The sequence below is a fragment of the Dama dama genome, chromosome 15 (genome assembly GCF_033118175.1).
Source record: "Dama dama isolate Ldn47 chromosome 15, ASM3311817v1, whole genome shotgun sequence".
Taxonomy (NCBI): Eukaryota; Metazoa; Chordata; class Mammalia; order Artiodactyla; family Cervidae; genus Dama; species Dama dama.
The window spans coordinates 63,837,178-63,855,460 of record NC_083695.1 but is presented as its reverse complement, the minus strand read 5'-3'; the positions used below and the strand labels follow the sequence as shown (position 1 = coordinate 63,855,460).

The 18,283-nt window shown below is 45.9% G+C and overlaps 1 protein-coding gene across 5 annotated transcripts in view; it reads left to right on the top strand.

Moving 5' to 3' along the window:
• The first annotated feature begins 7,284 nt into the window (after positions 1-7,284).
• Positions 7,285-18,283, top strand: part of SORBS1 (sorbin and SH3 domain containing 1) — a 232,300-nt gene continuing 221,301 nt past the window's right edge. For all 5 annotated transcript variants that reach the window (XM_061162242.1, XM_061162241.1, XM_061162244.1 and 2 more), the window contains exon 1: positions 7,285-7,412. The gene's annotated coding sequence lies outside the window, so the exon portion shown is untranslated. The remainder of the gene's footprint in view (positions 7,413-18,283) is intronic.

Genomic DNA, 18,283 nt, shown 5'->3' with positions numbered 1-18,283 from the left:
CTGAGTAGAGGACCTGGGACAGAGTGGGCACATGATTTGTTAATTGAATGATTTGAGAGTTCTCTTCCCATGATCCCAGGGTTACCTAGCTGGCTCTTCTCCCGTTCAATGAACTGTCTGAGTGTTAGAAACCGTAGTCCAGGTATAGTATTCTCTGGAACCCAAGACTGGAGCATACAGTTTATTTTTATTTTGTTTTGAAACTATTTATTTGGCTGTGTCAGGTCTTAGTTGTGGCACCTGGGATCTTTGAGATTCTTGCAGCATGTAGAATTTTCAGTTGTGAGATGTGGAATCTAGCTCCCTGATGAGGGATGGAACCTGGGCCCCCTGCATTGGGAGTGTGGGGTCTTAGCCACTGGACCACCAGGGAAGTCCCTCAGCCTACAGTTGAAATACTAACTGGTGGAATCACATTGTTTAACCCCATTGAACCTAGTCCAGGGGTCACACTGGGTCAGACAGAGGGGCTGCTACTGACTCCTTGGGGTCCTCACTTCCTTTCTCTTAGAGGGCTTTCCATCTTTGGAGGAGGCAGACTGGGCTGCAACAGATTCAGAGAAACTGAGTCTAGCATGCTTTCTGGTTCTGTTCTATTTCCAGGGCTTCCCTATTTCTAATCAATGTCAAATGCAGAAGCCCTTGGTTCTTTTGGCCTAAGGGAGGAGATATGTATCTCTGTCCACTTCTCCTTGTATAAAGTCCAGGTGCCTTTACCCCCTGAGCCGAAGGACATGATTCTTTCAGATTCTCTCCTTTCTACAGAGTCAGAGAAACAGGTAGCCCACGCAAGCACACCCATTGAAAGAAGGTTCCAAACATCCCTGGAAATGGGTGATTTTCCCGAGACCTCCTCTCACAGAGAGGCACACACGCCTGAGAGAATTGCCTGGTTTAGCCAGTTGGGGCAGCAACGTAGAAAGATCCCTTAGAAGCATGGCCCAGTAACTAGAGATGGTCACTAAAATACCATTCACAAAAGTGGGTCGAGGTAACCGAAGGTTTAGAAGACAGGTTTAAGAGACAGGGCAAGCAAGTTTGGAGACAGGACAGACTTGCTGAGGTAATGGAGAAGGGCTGACACCTGATAGGCATGCCCGCCATCTTCCCTACTGCCCTTTCCCCAGGGCTCGGCGTCTCCTCTTGGTGAATGCTGACAAAGTGTTGCTAACTGGCCCGGGGCACCCATGTGACTCAATCTGGCCTTGTGTAATGAGTTCCCTCAGTGAACACTTCCAATCACCTCTGACAAGCTTCCAACAGCTTCCAGAATGTCAGTTATTCCCTTAACACCATTGTTGTTGATTTTTTAACCTTGTTTAGGCTACATTAGTTTACTGAGGCTTGTTGCCCCATTTCTGCAATTGCTGTATCTTTTCCCTCAGGCCTTTTAAAACAATCTGTGTTTCTCTCTCAGGTTCTCTTGTGCTCCCCCACTTCTCTGGTGCCACCTTCTTTTCCCTCTTTCTGGCTTCCCCCTTTTGATCTCTCCAACCTCAGCCAGAATGCACCTCTCAGAATGGTCAGCTCTATCTACCAACTATAAAAATGGTTTTTTCAAGTAAATGCTTCACTAATGGAATTACTTTAGAATAGTGAGTCTTTCTCAAGTAAACACATCATATTCTATTTAGTGAATCCCCTGCCTAGTCAGGAAAAAATGACCTTCTAGCAGCTTCCTTTAGACTGCCCGTCCCTCTTGTCCTGCGTCCAAACCCCCAACCCAGGACAGACCCTTCCATTAATACAGTGGAAGTGGTCAGAAGTGCGTGCTGTGTGTCTGGTTACTCCCAAAGGTCCACCCAGGTCAACACTGAAATGTCTTATTTCTACTATTTAATAGTATGAAGCAGTCTCAAAGCTAAACTTTACACCCCTGGGAATAAAACACAAATGTATAGAACTGGGATTCTATTATGTACACATATTTTCATCTAAGCAACAACACAAGATCAAATCAATTTCCTTCTTTATCCCTCTATTTCCCCATCTGTAGATTAATCATTAAGACTCTAGGATCTGAAAGTGGCTCTCAACTCCTCCATCCTGTGACGCAAAACTCCTTGGCAATCATCTCACTCTTTGAACCATTTAATACAGTTCTTTGTTACTTTCTTTCTCCACTCATGTGAGTTTCTGGAGGGCAGGAATTGCACTGTCCCCATCCCCAACCCCTCTACACTGGACAGTGAGGAGACCAAACCAGTCAATCCTAAAGGAAATCGACCCTGAATATTCATTGGATACACCCATGCTGAAGCTGAAGCTCCAATACTTTGGCCACCTCATTTAGAAGAACCAACTCTTTGGAAAAGACCCTGATGCTGGGAAAGATTGAGGGCAGGAGAAGGGAGAGACACAGGATGAGATGGTTGTATGATATCGCCAACTCGATGGACAGGAGTTTGAGCAAACTCCGGGTGACAGTGAAGGACAAACAGGGAAGCCTGGCATGGTGTTCATGAGGTCGAAAAGAGTCAGACACGACTTAGCAACTGAACAATAACAGCAAACAATAAGACATGTTGGAGCAAGCATTTTTAGATTGATAAACAGAGGCCTGGTGGCTAGACCACTGGGGTGACTGATTCATTCTCATCTTGACCTTGCTTCCTTACCACAGTGATGTCCTTGGTCCTTGCCTCCTCTCATTCTCTACCTGGCCCCACTCCTGACCAGCCTTCACTCATCTCTCCAAAATCCCCAAATGCAGCATCTGCCAGCCCTGACCTCCAAAATATGTGGAATTCTTGGATCTAGCATTCCATGATACTCAAATCAGTTTTGTACCCTCAGGCATGACTATGTAGATTTGCTTTTTCTTAGTAATTCATTAGGAAGAAGCAAGAAAACCCATTCTTTAAGGAAGTTTTACTCTTTCTACTACTTGCTTCATTTTCTTCAAGGTGATACTGAAGAAATTAGGTACCAACAACCACCAGAGATTTTAGTGATTTAACAGCTAAGCTCTTTGATTCATAATTCCTTTTCTCTCATTTGATTTTCTTTTTCCCTCCTGGTGTTTTCCAGCTGATATGTCTGAAAATGACTATGATCAATCTTCTGGGTAACTGGAGAAACAAATTACCCAAATCAACACATTTAAAGAAGCATCATTCACAACTTGGCCTCCTAGTAATATTAGTAATAATATCTGCTTAGTGAGTGCTCATATGTTGAGCATTTTACACACGTGCTGTCATATATAGCTCACAAGTAAATCTAAGGAGGGTTGGCATATGTGCTGTCATCTACAACTCACAAGTAAATCTTAGGAGGGTTATGTCTCCCTCCTGTTTCAGATGAGGGACCTGAGCACTTGCACAAGAGTTCCACATTAGGCACCGGAGAGGGGATTCTGCCCACAGGCTTAATTATGCTTTCTGGTATCTCTGGATCATCTTTTCCCTACCCTCCTCTCCCAGGGTGTGTGACCCTGAAGATGGAGGAAAGATTGACATCTCCGGGCTGCCCTCCACAAAATCCTGCTAGCTCCTCTCCCAATTCCTCACCCTATGGCCTGCTTGAATGATACTTCCTCCAACATGTTTATGACCCTGGTTTACTTGCTTGACCCTCCTGCCTGATATTTTAATTTCTCTCCAACAGCGGAAGGACTGCTGGGAATAATCTGATGCATGTGAAGAGAAAACAAGGAGTTACTAATAAGATTAAATTAAATGCAAGCACATCTTTACCAGTGTGTAAAGCACAGTGCTAAGCACTATTTGAGATGAGCAGACACAAGCCAGAACCTCATGGTCCTCACGCAATTTACAATCTGGTGGGAAGAGAGGGTGGGGATAAGACTACACACATATATATGTGAGTTCATGCCAAATATGGTAAATTCCATGAGAAAGGAATAAATGAAGTGCTGTAGGACTGGAAAGCAGGGAGTGCTCACATTTCCCTTGGGACTGAGGAATGACATCGTATGATATGAGAATGGCTGGGATGAGAGTAGAAAGCCTCGAGCCTTACTCCAGGCTTGATCACTGATATGCTACTAATAAGGTCTGGGTATTTCTCTTCCCCAGGACTGACCACATAGTTTATAGGACTCAATACAAAATGAAAACATGTGGTCTCTTGTTTAAAAATGAAGAATTTCAGGATGGCGAGAGTAAAGAAGCAAGTGTGGGAACCATCTCAGCACCCCAGTGAAGCTGGACTTCCTTGGGCTTCTGCTACCCCAGTGGTTACCTTTGGTAGGTGGGGAGGCAGGTCTCACCAGCATTGAGCACAGGGCCTGCTACGCAGATGAATCAGTGAAAGACTGAAGACAACAGCAAATTTACATGATGATTTCTTGGGTCACTTTCAGTGACAAAATGTTATTAGATCATGATTCTAAACACTTGTTATTTAAAAAAAAAAAAGCTTACTGGAGTATATTTGATTGTTGTGTTAGTTTCAGGTCTGCAGCAGAGGGAATCAATTATACATATACACATATCCCCTCTTTTTTAGATTCTTTTTCCATATACGCCATTACCTGAACACTTCTTGAAGGAGACATTTTAGATGAGTGTTGCAGGATAGTAAGATTTTTCCTTCTTTTTGTCTACTCTTTCTCCTCCCTGTCTGTCCTTCCAGTATGTCCTCATTTATCTCATAAACCCTAATGACTTACATACTGGAACTAGCAGAGGAGTCTAACACTTGAGGGATGACTCAAAGACTGAGGACTCATTAAAGATTCCTCCAGGCAGTTTCCCAGTTACAGGGAAAGGCTTTGCCTAGAGATCAAATCTCCATGGGTGGAGTCTTGTCTTTCATTTTAAGACTCTTTTGTTTTATTTTCATTGAACAATTTGATAGATGTCCATGATGAAAAAAAAAAAAAACAGAAAAAATATAGATGAGGAGAAGATATTCATAAACCCATAAGAAATAGTTCTAATGAGACTGCAGTACAAAATGAGTTTTCAACTTTTCTATTCAGTGATATATTATGAGCATCTTTGTGTGTTAATGACTCATTATACTTTTTCATTTTTCGTGGCAGTGTGATATTCTGTCATTTGCTTGTACTGTAATTTTCTTAACTAAACATCTCAAATTGAACATTTGGGTTTTCTTTTTTTTTTTTAAGCTATTCTAAGTGGTGTTACCCTGAATTTGCTGGGTAGGCAATTAACTTAGTTTCTCCAGTTGTTATTCTTCTCTGTGGATAAACTCAAGATAATAGTAACAGTCCCTCTTGGGGTTGCAGTGTGGCGTCAGTGAGTTAATATGTATAAAGCTCTTAGCATAAATACAATATAGTGCATAGAGGACTAGATGTGCAGTCAGCCCTCCCTCTGTGGGGGTTTTGTACCTGCAGATTCAACCAAATCAAATGTGATCAAATTTGCTTCACAGCTGATTGAATCCTCAGATGTGAAATGCACTGATTTGGAGGGGGGTCAACTGTTATTCCTTGTATTGTTTGTTGTTGTTGTTTAGTCACTAAGTCCTGTCCAACTCTTTGTGACCCCCATGGACTGTGGCCTGCCAGGCTCCTCTGTCCATGGGATTTCCCAGTCAAGAATACTGGAGTGGGTTGCCATTTCCTTCTCCAGGGCTCTTACCAACCCAGGGATCCAACCACACCTCCTGCACTGGTAAAGAATGCAGGAGATGTGGGTTGGATCCCTGGGTTGGTAAGAGCCCTGGAGCACCAGGGAATCCCATTCCTTGTATTACTCCATTTTAGATAAGGTCATTGAGGCATCTGCAGCTTTTGGTATCTGAGAGGGATCCTGGAACAAATTCCCCAAAGATACGGAGGGACAAGTGTATTAGTTGTTTCATTACTTTACTGGCCCAGGAGGAACTGTCTTGCTTAGATCATGGAGGAAGTTCATAGCAGAGCCTGGGAAGCTGGACTTCTAGTCTAATGTTCTTTGCAAAACAACAGGATGAGGTGCAAGCTGGGGTAGGCTTGGACTGGGGGCTCCTTAGATTAATAAGTTTTCTAGTGGTTTCTTGTTTCTTCAATTGTAGAATAAACTTCTGGGTGGCTAAGAGACTTCGAACTTTTTTTTTCTTTATACAGTCGAGGACAGCAGGTACTCAGCATACAATTGTCACTGTTCCTTGATATCCAAGCACCTTAGCAGATGTGTTTCCCATGAGACTGTGCAGTCATCAAAGTCTTTCTTTCCCTTGCACACACACAGTCTGCTAACTGGGAACATGCTCTGACTGAAGATTCTTGCCAAGGGCAGTGACAAAAGTCAGTGGTGTTCAGCCTAAGGGATGGTTGCCCCACCTTCAAGGATGCCCCAGGGATGAAGGAAGCTAGGTGTGGCAGGAGCAAGTTACATATACCTCCCGTTGAACCGTTGAATAATGTATTACATGAATTAAGTCTCAGAGGCTGGCTTCAAATCCTGATTGCACCAGTGTGACCCTAACCAAGCCACTTAAACCATTTCAGTTTTCTCACTTGAAAAATATGGATTGGTAATAGCGACTCTCTTGTAAGACTATGAGGATCAAAACAGAGAAAAACTAGGAAGCATTAAGCATATCGACTGCGTCGGGTGTAATGATAGTAGAAACATGCAGCGGGACCACCAGGCACCGATCTAAGCGCTTTACATGAGCGTGTGTGTGTGCGCTAAATTGCCTCAATCGTGTCTGACTCTTTGCGATCCAATGGACTGTATAGCCCGCCAGGTTCCTCTGTCCGTGGGATTCTCCAGGCAAGAATACTGGAGTGGGTTGCCATGCCCTCCTCCAGAGGAACTTCCTGATTCAGGGGTTGAACCTGTGTCTCTATTGTCTCTTGCATTGGCAGGCAGATTCTTTACCACTAGCGCTTTACATACGTTAACTATATTCATCTTCTCTATGTCCTACGAAATAGGTACTGGTTATTAGACCATTTTAAAGATGAGCAAACTGGGGCACAGGTGTTAAGTTATATGCACTCAAGTCAGGTTAGCATTTTTTTTTTTAATGCCTAAGATTCCTTCCCAGCTGCCCTGATCCCTCAGAAGAATCAGAGGGCGCGCCAGGCCATATTCTGGCCCAGCCCAAGGCCGCCCAGGACAAAAAGGGTTACTGGGACTGCGCGCACGTTCTCGGGCAGAGATCCGCGGGCCCGCGCGCCCGGCTCACAATGCAGCGGGGCGGGGCGGCGGGGAGCTTCGTCGCCTGCCATTGGCGCACACGCCCCTTCCTGTCACTGCGGGGCCCGGCACCGCCCCCTAGCACCGCCCGCCGCTCAGGCGCCGCCGGAGTGGACGGTTCCAGACGCATGCTAATGAGGGGGCGGCCGCCGCAGCCCATTGGCCGGCCGCGGAGTGTCGGTGAAGTCAGCGCCGAGTCCCAGAAAAACAGAGCGGGGCCAACTGCAGCGTGTAGTGCGAGTGGGGCAGGACGCGCGCCGCCGGCCCGCCAGCCCGGAGACCCGCAAGGTAAGCCCGCGCCAGCCGCCCCTTGGCCAGCGCTTGCTTGATCGCCAGCACCGGCGCCGGGGGCGTGCGCCAGCCCGGCCCCGGCGGGCGGCGCCTTTGTCTCACGCTCGGAGGAGGTGCGTTTAAAGGGCCAGCTGTTGGAAGGGCTTGGGGGACCCCCTCCCCCAGAGCATCCCCCGTGGTCGCGGGGAAAACCGTGGCCCCCCTCGGTCGAACCCTCCTTCCTGCCTGGTTGGTGGATCCTCAGTTTTTAAGGGAAAGTTCCCCAGTGTGCCGGGGTTTGGGATAGTCCAGATTTATTTATTTATTTTTTTGGTGGGTGGGGGGTACGTGCGATCATGGCCTCTGCAAGGAGGAGAACGTCCGCCTGCTTCAGGCTGGCTGCAATATGGGTGGGTGGAGGAGACATCAAAGCCCGAGTGGGTTTACGCTGTAAAGTGAAACTACCGAGGAGGGGCTCCTCTGCAGCAGCCAGAGGAAGAAGGAGGGAGCGAGCGGCAGGATGGAGGCTTCTCAGGTGTGTTCATTCATTAGCATCCCTCTGGAGAAGAGGGCGGCGGGAGGAGAGCAAGGACTATCGGCCTGGCCTAGGACCCGCCAGAAGGAGCGGGTACGTGTGTGTGTGTCCGGGGACGCCGGTGCCTGCTCATCCGGCCATGCTTCTTCATCCTTCATCCCTCAGAGTGACTGGCAGCTTCTTGCTAGCCAGCTCCTCACCGAGACGAACGGAAAGCGACTCCTTTCTCCGGATTCCCTGGGCACCCCCGGCTCTCCGCTGGCTGCTTTCCGAGGTGGCTTCCTTGATAAGCGCTAGCGCCTTTCAAGATAGAGGGGGAAAGAAGCTTGAAATCATTACGTTCCCCGCCCCCCCCCCGCCGCCACGAGGGAATGTGCTGTTGAATTCTGCATCCCCGTGCATCCGCTGTCTTAAGATGGCTTTGAAATTCACCAGTGCATGCTTTCCTCAGGCAGACAGAATTTATTACGCTATTACATTGCTACATAAAAGCAGAAAGGATCCCACTGAGTGTAGCTCGTTTTATCCAGACCCTGGATTTTCCCAGCATGTTCTGGCTGAGCCTTTGGATTTTTGTTGTAAACTGAGCGCTGGGATGCCCCTCATGTCACAGGGCCGACCTGCCGAAATTGCCCGAATTGATTTCACCATCAATAGGAGGGAGGTTCATTTAGAGATAGCGTGAAGCCTATCTAGCTTGTCAGGCCTCTGACATCACCCCCTCCCCCCCCCGCCCCGCCCCCCTGGGCGCCCTTTTTCTTTCCTAAGTGAAGGCCAGGGAGGGCTTGTTTATCTCCAAGCCCCTTCTTGGTTTTTGAACTCTAGATTAAATTTTGTGTTTTTGATTGGAAAGGTGGCTTGGTGGTGATGGAAGAGAAGGGGGTGGGGCAGCCTCAGTGACAGAAAACACATGCTGAACGTTTGGGGACTCCAGATCTCCAGACCTTAGAGACATAGGTGAGGTTAATGGCTGTCTATGGAGTCAGAGGGTGTGTGTGTGTGTGTGTGTGTGTGTGTGTGTGTGTGTTTGTGTGTGTGTTGGCTGTGAGGGAGGGAGGGGGAGGAGGAGGAGGATATTGCCAGCAATTTTCTGCCCCACCCTCTTGATGCTGCCTTAAATAGCTCCTTGCCATCAGAGCTCTGATGTTTCAGGCTCTTGGTGGGAGGGAAGGGCAGGAGAGGATTGGTCTGTTGATACCTCTGTCCTGGGCACTGTTAGAGTGTATGGTTAGGAAAGGGTTAGTTCTTCAGGGGTTGCAGAGAGCTCATTTCTCTGCTGGAGGGCGCTGAGTGGCACTATCTCTGGTGACTATCTCTGGTGCAGGGTATTAGCAGCTGAAAAGAGATGCTTTCTACCCCTAGGGTGAAGAGCTGGAAGGGTATTATCATCGTCTGTTACACATCCACTGTCTGTTACACACCCACCCTCAGTTGGACCTCTCCTCCTGTCATCTCCTGTTTTATTCTAGTTGGAGAGTTTCTATGAACTTTTCTGAAGGTACTTGGAATGTTGGAAGGTGAGGTGGGAGTTATCGGAAAGCAGATGCTTCTTAGTGTCAGAACAAAGAACTGTATGGGTCTCCGCTTCCCACTTCTCCAAAATAGAGTTCCATATAGATAGCAGAGTCTGGGGTTTTCTCTGCAGAGAATGAATGGGCAGGGTTCAGGGAAGAAAGCTTGTGAGGCAGTATTAGTAATCATCTGGCCATCCAAACTTAGCTCTGTTCTGCTCCCCTGGACTTGGAAATAGATTTGTTGTAGAGAGAACTCACTGGTAATTTGGGGTTTAATCTGTCTCTTTGAAAAAGGAAACGGATGGTCTCAAAAAGCTTTGATGAAAGTCCTCTGGGCCAGAAGCAGGACCTCTGGCTTTGATCTGGGCATAGATCTGCGCTGGGCTTTGGGTTCGTGGTTTCTGCTCTCTGGGCCTCTGCCCTTTTGGGGAAAGTGGAGGGCTTAGAAGTAGATTATTTTCTAGGGTTCCCGACACATAATTGTTCTTAGAGTCACAAGACAGTTTTCGATGGCATTTCTAGAATCTTTTCTGTTTGCTAGGCTGATGTTGAATTCACAGTATTGCTCGATGGCATGAAAGAAACATTCCAGGACTCAGACTTCTGTTGGATATTCAGATTCATCTGTTCCTTGATTAGTGTGATTGGGGGAGGCTTTGCTGTATCTAAGTAATTTAGAGCTGGAATAGCTCAGAGAGAGTTACAGCCCCTCAGTGTGGGGGGTTGGTTGAGGGGACACTAGCTGGGGTGACAGAATGCTGAGGAAAGGGAATTTCTATAATTCATTCTCTCTCCCTGTGTATGTTTAATTCACTGCTTTATTTATGGTTATACAGGTGGGTCTTTGAATATTTAGGACCTGAGAGTTGGACAAGACCTCTGTGGTTGCCAGGTTCATCCCCCTCACTGGGGAATTTGAGGGGTTGGGTGGCTTGGCTGTTTGTTCAAGGTCAAACAGCTAGCAAGATACAGGGCTGGGCAGAAACTGAGGTGGATTGACTAGGTTTTGTGTTCTAAATATACCTCCTATGCCCCCTCTTCCTCTGAGAGCAGTGATACTAAGACGGGGTAGAGAAGAGCAAGGAGAGATTAGGGGTAGAAGGGGGAGATCAGGGAAACAGAACAGGTGGGAGGTTGGGGGCTGGTCAGGGAAGGAAGGGGAAAACATAGACACCTGACTTGGGAGTCAGTCCCCTGGGATCTCTCTGTTGACCCTCAGCTTGCAGTGTTTGGTTTCAGAGCCAACTCAGCCCTTTGAAGCCAGTGGGGCAGGCAGAACTTGAACATGTGGAAAGTCAAATGTGCTGGGAGTGATGCTGGAGAATGCTGAGGTGGGAACCCGTTCTGCTGAAGTACCAGTTCTGGGGTTTTTTTTTTTTTTCTTTTTAAACACGAAACTAAAAAGTTTTCCATGGAATTTCTTTTCAATGCAAACAGCATTTTCTCCTGTTTCTCATTGGTGCTTTGTACATTTTCTGAGATGGTGATTTGTGTAAAGTATCTCCTTTTGTAGAGGAGATACTTGGAGGTAAATGATTTGCTTGACTGTGGCTCCTCTGGAGGGAGCTTCTGGCCCTTGACCTGAGCTAAGCCTCGGAATATTTAAATGAGCAATTAAAGAGCTGTGAACAGTGGTTAGCCAGATTAGTAACCATTCGAAGGCAAGGATAAAAGGTGATAATACTTTGAAGTCTATAGCCCAAGCCTACCCTGGCACATGCAGTGTCATTTATTTTGGCCTAGGAAGCGTCTCTGTGAATCCTTTAGTTGTTCCTTCTTTTTGTGTGTGGTTATTCATGTCTGTCTGTCCCTGTGTCTTGCTGTCTTCCCGTCCTTTTTCTCCCATACCCCCATCTATCCATTTCTTTTTCTCTCCTCCTACTGTATCTTTTTCTTTGATCTCCTCTCCCATCTTTTATTTTCTGTCAATGACATAACTGTAATTGTAATATATTTAAGGTGTTATTAAAATCTCCTCCTCTGTTTGAAATCAGTTGAGTTCACTTTTTTTGAATGTGTGTATACGTTTTACACACACACACAAAACCAAACCCAATTAAATTGCTTTTTACTTCTGTGTGGTCTTCCATTTATATATATATATATATATATATATATATTTTTTTTTTTTTTTTTTTTTTCCCTCTCTGATCCTCTTCTGTGGTCAGTAGTGGGTCTTTACAGAAAAAAAATTTCCCAGTTCACTGTCACGTGGATATTATTGTTTTTATAACAAAAACAGCTACAACAATAGAAAAAGTTTCCACCCTTGTTTGTGGACACAAGGGACACCCTCTCCCAAGAGATGTGCCCTATTTCTTGACTTCCTTCCATGGGAAGAGTGTCTGCAATATATTCTCTAACAGAGGCCTGTGCTATAAGGGGTCGGAGGTGCTGATGGTCGAATTGGGGTTTTATCAGTGATCCTGGTATTCTTAAGAGGGGGGATGGGAGAAAGATGGACAGACTTATGACTGAGAGAAGATATGTTGGAAACATTCAGTGTGGTAGTTTTTTTTGTTTTCCCAGGCAGAGCTAAGTCACCCAGCAATCGCAGGACCCAAACCACTTTGGAAAAGAATGAGATGCTCCTCAACTTTCCCATTCATGTTGGGACCCAACACAGAGAGGGTAGGCAGCCCTTGAGAGGTTGCTGGTGTGAAGTCCCAGGTGCTTTGATGGAGGCATGCAATGGCACTTAAACCTTTCTTCTGATTCTTGTAATAATTATAGAGAAGGTTGAATCTTGATGCTCAGCGGTCAGCAGATAGCTTAGTGTCTACAGTGGGCCTCTCAAACAAGAAGTCACCAATTTTTATGTTAAAAATTCACATGAGTTTTGTCTTCTGTAATACATCTGTGCTGGTTTTAGTGTAAAAGCATTTAAAATACTTCACTGTTGGGTACAATTGATGTACCAGGAAAACATTGTGTTTGGGGTCTTCCCTTGTCCATACCAGCCCTAAATATGCACAGCGAGTCCCAGACTCCAGTCAGAGAAGCCAGCAGTGGGGCAGGTGTCACACCTGTGGTGTTGGAAACTGTCCACCCAGCTTTTCCTGCTGACTCTGCGAGACCCACTGATGTGCCATGATTCAGAACTGTTTCATGTTCCCCCTGGTCTTTGATCCCTCTCCAGAAGGCCTGTTTCTCCTTTGCCTGGTGAACGCCTACTCCTTTCAGATGTCCTCACATCTCAAAGAGGTGCTTTCTTCCCGTGATTGCCTATCGGCAGTAGCCGGGGCCCTGTTTTCTCTACCGAATTATGAGCTCTGGCAAGAGAGAATTTGTGTTTCAGCTCTTTTAAAATTAAAATTTAACTTGTATCAGAGTCATATATATGACTTTAAAAGTCAAGTAACACTGCAAGGCTTAGGAAGAAGGCTGTGGATCATCCTGATGATCCACTCCCCAGGGCTAGTCACGGAATGTGATTTTCTGTTGCTGCAGGAAAAAATTGCCACCAATGTAGTGGCTTGAAAGCTCTCTGGCTTAGAAGTCCAAAAAGGGTCTCACTGGGTGAAAGTCAAGATGGTGCCAGGGCTGCATTTTCTTCCTTGCGTCTTTCACTTTCTGGAGGCCGCCTGCATTCCTTGGCTCATGGCCCCCTTTCAACATCTTCAAAGCCAGCAATGGCCAGTTGAGTACTTTGTCCATCACTGACCTTCTAACGTAGTCACACCTTCCTGACTCCCTTCCCCTTCCCTTTTCCACTTTTAAGGACCCTGTGGTTACTTTGGGTTCACCTGGATAATCTAGGATAATCTCCCTGTTTGAAGTTCATTTGATTAGCAGCCTTACTTCCACTTGCAACCTTAATTCCCTTTTGCCATGTATTGATACCATGTTTGTGAGTTTGGGGATTAGGATATGGGCATCTTCATCTTGGAGGGGCCCTTACTTTGCCTACCATAGTCACTTCGAGGCCTTTTAGCTGTTTCTGCTGATAGTACTATTGTCCTGCTGTGGATTAGAGGAGCCCTTAGTCCCCTCTTCTCTCTTCTCCCCACATGCTTGGTTTCCTTCATGTCCTCCCAGTGTGGTCTATCACAGTTTTTTGTTACACTGATAGTCAATACTTATATTATTTTGACTGTGTAAATAGAGTTCCTGGCTGAGCCTTATAGTTTACTGTAATGAAATTTCTTGTACATTTTTTTGAGTTAATAATTGCTTTTTTCCTATTTATTTAGTTTCCTTTGTGGTTATTACTGATTCCCAGAGTTTCTGAGAGGCTTTTGAAAACCTCTCTGTTTTATACACGTGTTCCTTTTTCTTTCACTGCAGTCTTTTTTCCCTTGGAGGTCTCACTCCCAGAGGCCTCAGTTCCTCCCCTTTATTCCGAGCTGACTGACTTCTAGGCCTAGGGCATGACTTGTCCTGGGGATTCCCTCACTTTACTCTGGTTGGAGCCTCCGTTTCCTGTTTCTTGATTTATTCCTCAGGAGTTTCTGAGAGAGGGTCTGTACAAGTCAGTCACCTCAAACTTGCTTGTCTGAACTGTTCTTATTCTGCATTCACATTTGATTGGTGCTTTGATCTGTTTAGAATTTTAGGTTGAAAGCCATTTTCCCTTAGAATTTTGAAGGCATGGCTCCACTGTCTCCTAGGTTCCAATATTGATATCAAAATTTGGATGCTATTTTGATTCTTGATCATTTATGGATAACTTTTTTTTTTTTTTTTTTTGCTGAAAGTTTTAGGATCCTTTCCCTTTCCGTGTATTTGGTTTGTTCTTGCTTTGAAAATTATTATGCTGGGTCCTTGTTGTGTTCTTTTGATCTGAAAACTCACACTCCTCATTTTGGGGACATTTCCTTATATTTTTCTCTGTTAATTTCCTTTTGTCCTTTTTCGTGTTTTGTCTTTGGAACTCCCATTACTTAGATGTTGGACATCCTGGGTCAAGTTTGTAACTTTAAAATCTTTTATTGTTTTTCATTTTACTTTTGTTTTACCTCTTGAGAGACATCATCAGCTTTATCTTTAGTAATCCTTTTGAATTTTTAATTTATGCTTTCATGGTTTTGCTTGAAACATTTTTGCATGTTTTACTTTCTACAATTTCCTAGTTTTCTGAAGACTCATTTTTCTTTTTTTTTTTCTAAATAGCATCTTGTTCTTGCTTCATGGGTGCAATGAATTCACTTATATATGTTGTGTTTTGTTTGTTTTTGCTGTTTTTCTGCTTCTCCTGTGCTGTCTTTGTTTCTGTCAAGTCCCTTTATCTGCTTCTTTTGGTTACTGTATTTCCCATTGGAACCATCTTTCCATGCCTGCTGATCCCTGATGGTTTATATTTTAAGAGTGGACACCAAGATGCTGATTGGGGATCTGTGGGACAAGGAAGCGGGCTTGTGAACCTCATTGTAGGGTCATTCAGTAGAGAGCCTCCCCTTTTTTCACTGGAGACACCTAGATATCGGTGTCTGTAGATCTTTTCTTGGGGAATGTTGGGTGTTCCTGGAGAGGAGTCTGCCTGGGGGGCGTAACAGGCTGTGTGTTGTTCCTTCTAGGAGCCGTGATGGGGAGGGAGGCAGGGTACCCTGGTTGGTATGCAGACTTTCACTCTGTCCGTCTATTTTCCGAAAGTTGCTCCCCGCTTTCCCTACCTCCCTCAGCTGTATCTCTCCCTCAGCTGCGTCTGAATCTGAATCAGAGAGTCTGGTGTAATTTGTCTAAACCGTGATCCTTCATGTCTTGCTGGCCCAGGGAGGGAGGCCGCCAGACTGAGCAGATTGAAGGAGGGACCCTGGAGTGATTGCTCCCTGCGCCAACTTTCAGCAGGCTCCCCTCTTCCTAGTCCCTTCCCCTTCTCCCTTCACAGTCCTTGGTTCACCCCTCCCTTCCCGAGCCTTCTCCTGTTTTTGTGGCTTAAGCACCATTTGTTCAGTGGTTTTCTACCCTGCTTGAACTCAGCAGAGCAGATGAAGCAGAAACCTGAATCAGTGACTGCCTGGCAATTGTCTCTCTGTCTTTCAGAATTCTGTTAACATATCTCATCAGCCATTGTCTCCTTTCCATTAAAAAGCAGATTCCTCTGCTGTCCTTTTCGTGGGGTTCTGGGAGAGAGCAAAGATAAATGTGGGTGTTTTGATCTGACTAGGAGTTTGTTTCATCTCTTTTTCCAAGCCTCTAAACAGGCACCTGATACATAGTATATTCCCGAAAAATGTTATGATTGGATGCATGTTTCTAAGATGGTATGCATACAGTAACTCCTCAGATTTCAAGAGAGTCCCCAACATACCATCGTACAAAAATGTATCCATTGTTTATCCTGAGATGGATGCGATAACAAGCAGCGGGCAGATCCTGCCTCCCTCCCCATGAGGGGTCAGATAAGAAGCACTGTGAGATGGATTATAGACTGTTGGGCGGGTAAATGACCCGCCTGTCATGTCCAGCCCCGTCACTAACTACCTGGGTCACCTTGAGCAGTCACTTAACCTGTCTGGATTGTAGTTTCCTCAGCCTTCAGTTGAGCTGTTGGTCAAAATTTGATTCAGTTCACTGCCCTGAGTGCCTGCCGTGTGTGAGCCACAGTGCAGGGTCCCTCCGGGTATCTCTTTAGTTCAGTATTTTGTACATGTGTCTGTTACAGCATGTGTCACACTGAATTGATCGTGTTTGGTTTATATGTCTTTCTTCTGTTCTAGTTCAGTGACTTGTATGGGGTAAGTAGTCTGCAGATTTCACCTCTTACTCTTTCTAGATGTGGGCTCTTGGTGAGGGCTGCATGGAGCTGTCTTAGTTATCTCCTGTGTCTGCTGCAGTCCTCAGCTCATAGGAGATGTGTGCAAACTTAGATTTTTCCACTTAGAAAGAGTACATCAAGGAGATATGAAAATGTGAGTTGCTCTGCCAGGATCCCCAAACCTTGTTTGCAGAATGAGGTCTCACTAGTTGGGAGTTTAGCTGTATATGCCCCGGCTCGCTCATGGAGAGGGGGGAGGTGAATGCATTAAGTCAGCGGAGACAGCAGTCCTGGGCCATAGCCCTGACAGTAGGGGATTGTTCCCCCAAACAGGTCTCAGTCATGTAGTTGTTTAACCAGCCTCACAGTGAACTAAGATTTGTACTCATACTAATTAAGAGAATGAATTAGAGATATTATCCTGTATTTATAGTGTTTAAAAATGTTTAAGTGCTATCTCATAACTTATTTTGGTTTTCTCAGACCTGTGAGCTGAAGTGCCAGGATGAGTAAGTGGAAATTTCAGGGAGATAGATTTATTTCTGTTGAACCTTTAGAAGACTTGGCTCTATAGTTTTTCATCTTGAGAGCCTCTCCCTCCTGATCTGCTTTGGGAGGCCTGAGCTCCTGGTCAAGCTGAGGCTAGATGCCCAGTGGGCAGGGAACCTGAACAATTGATGCTTGTGTGGCAATGAAGTTATGGCACCTGAAAAGCGCTTTGCTTTTGATTTGTTCAACAAATAGTTACTGAGCTCCAACCACAGGCTGTGCTAGGGTCTGTCGCTCAGTTTTGTCCAACTCTTTGCGATCCCATGGACTGTGGCCTACCAGGCTCCTCCGTCCATGGGATTCTCCAGGCAAGAATACTGGAGTGGGTTGCCATTTCCTTCTCTAGAGGATCTTCCCGACCCGGGGATTGAACCTGGGTCTCCCACATTGCAGGCATATGCTTTAACCTCTGAGCCACCAGGGAAGCTATTCTGTGACCATAGCAGTGAGCAACGAGAAATGGCAGCCGGTATCCTAGAATTTAGAGACTAGAGTTGAGCTTTCCAATATGATAGCCACTAGCCACGTGCGACTCTCTAAGTTGAAATTAACTAAACGCTTGTCACTTATTCGTGTTCAACTCTTTGTGACCCCATGGACTATATAGCCCGTCAGGCTCCTCTATCCATGGAACTCTCCAGGCAAGAATACTGGAGTGGGTTACTAAAATGAAGTACAATGTACAATTCAGTTTCTTGGTCACACTAGCTGCATTTCAAGTGTTCCATAGCCACGTGAGACCAGCGGCTGCCCTGTGGACAGACAGACTAGGTGTCTGTGATCAGCCTTGCTTCACACGCCTCTGAGGCACAGAAAGGCCATTAGTTTAAGGTCTTGCAGCTGCATGGGCCTGAGCTGGAGCTTGGCTCTCCTTTCTGGAAGTGAGGTCAGGGAGCAGAGTGATGAAGGGGGTGACCTCTGTGCTCAGGCTGCCTGGGTCCCCATCCTCGCTCTATAAGTTATGTGTCTGTACCTCAGTTGCCTCACCTGTAAAATGGAGAAAAATAATAGTGCCCACTTCACAGGATTGCACAAGTCTTTAGAGCTGTGCCTGACACACAGTCATCACTCTAATGCTGGTGGCTGCATTAATGAGAATGGGTCAGAAGTTACCAGTAGTGTCAAGGGGGTGTTTTCAAACGTGGAGTTGAAAAAGAACGTTGGCCAGTGAAGCTATGTTTGTAGAGCTGACGAACCATCTGGAGAGGGACATAGAACTGAGTATTTCTAAGCCTCTTCGGTCATGTGAGCTGAGGTGAAAATGCCAGCCTGTTCATGAAGCCCCAATACTGGTCACTGGTACTCAGAGCAACAATCCTTTTGATGTCCCCTTCCTCCTGGTCTGCTTCTACCCATAACCCTTTCTCCTGTCCCCACACATTCCTCCCTGCTCCCCCCACCCCCACCTGACATCTCCCCCTTGGAAGGATGAGGTCACAGATGTTGACCGTCACCCATGGAGCAGAGGGATGTGCCAAAGGAGTGCAGAAAAGAAAAGGGACAGAGCCAGGTGATTCAGCGGTTGGGATCCTGGTCTTTTCTTGGAAGTTTCTATCCCTTGGTGGTTTGCATTCCCACTATAGCTCAGCCTTGC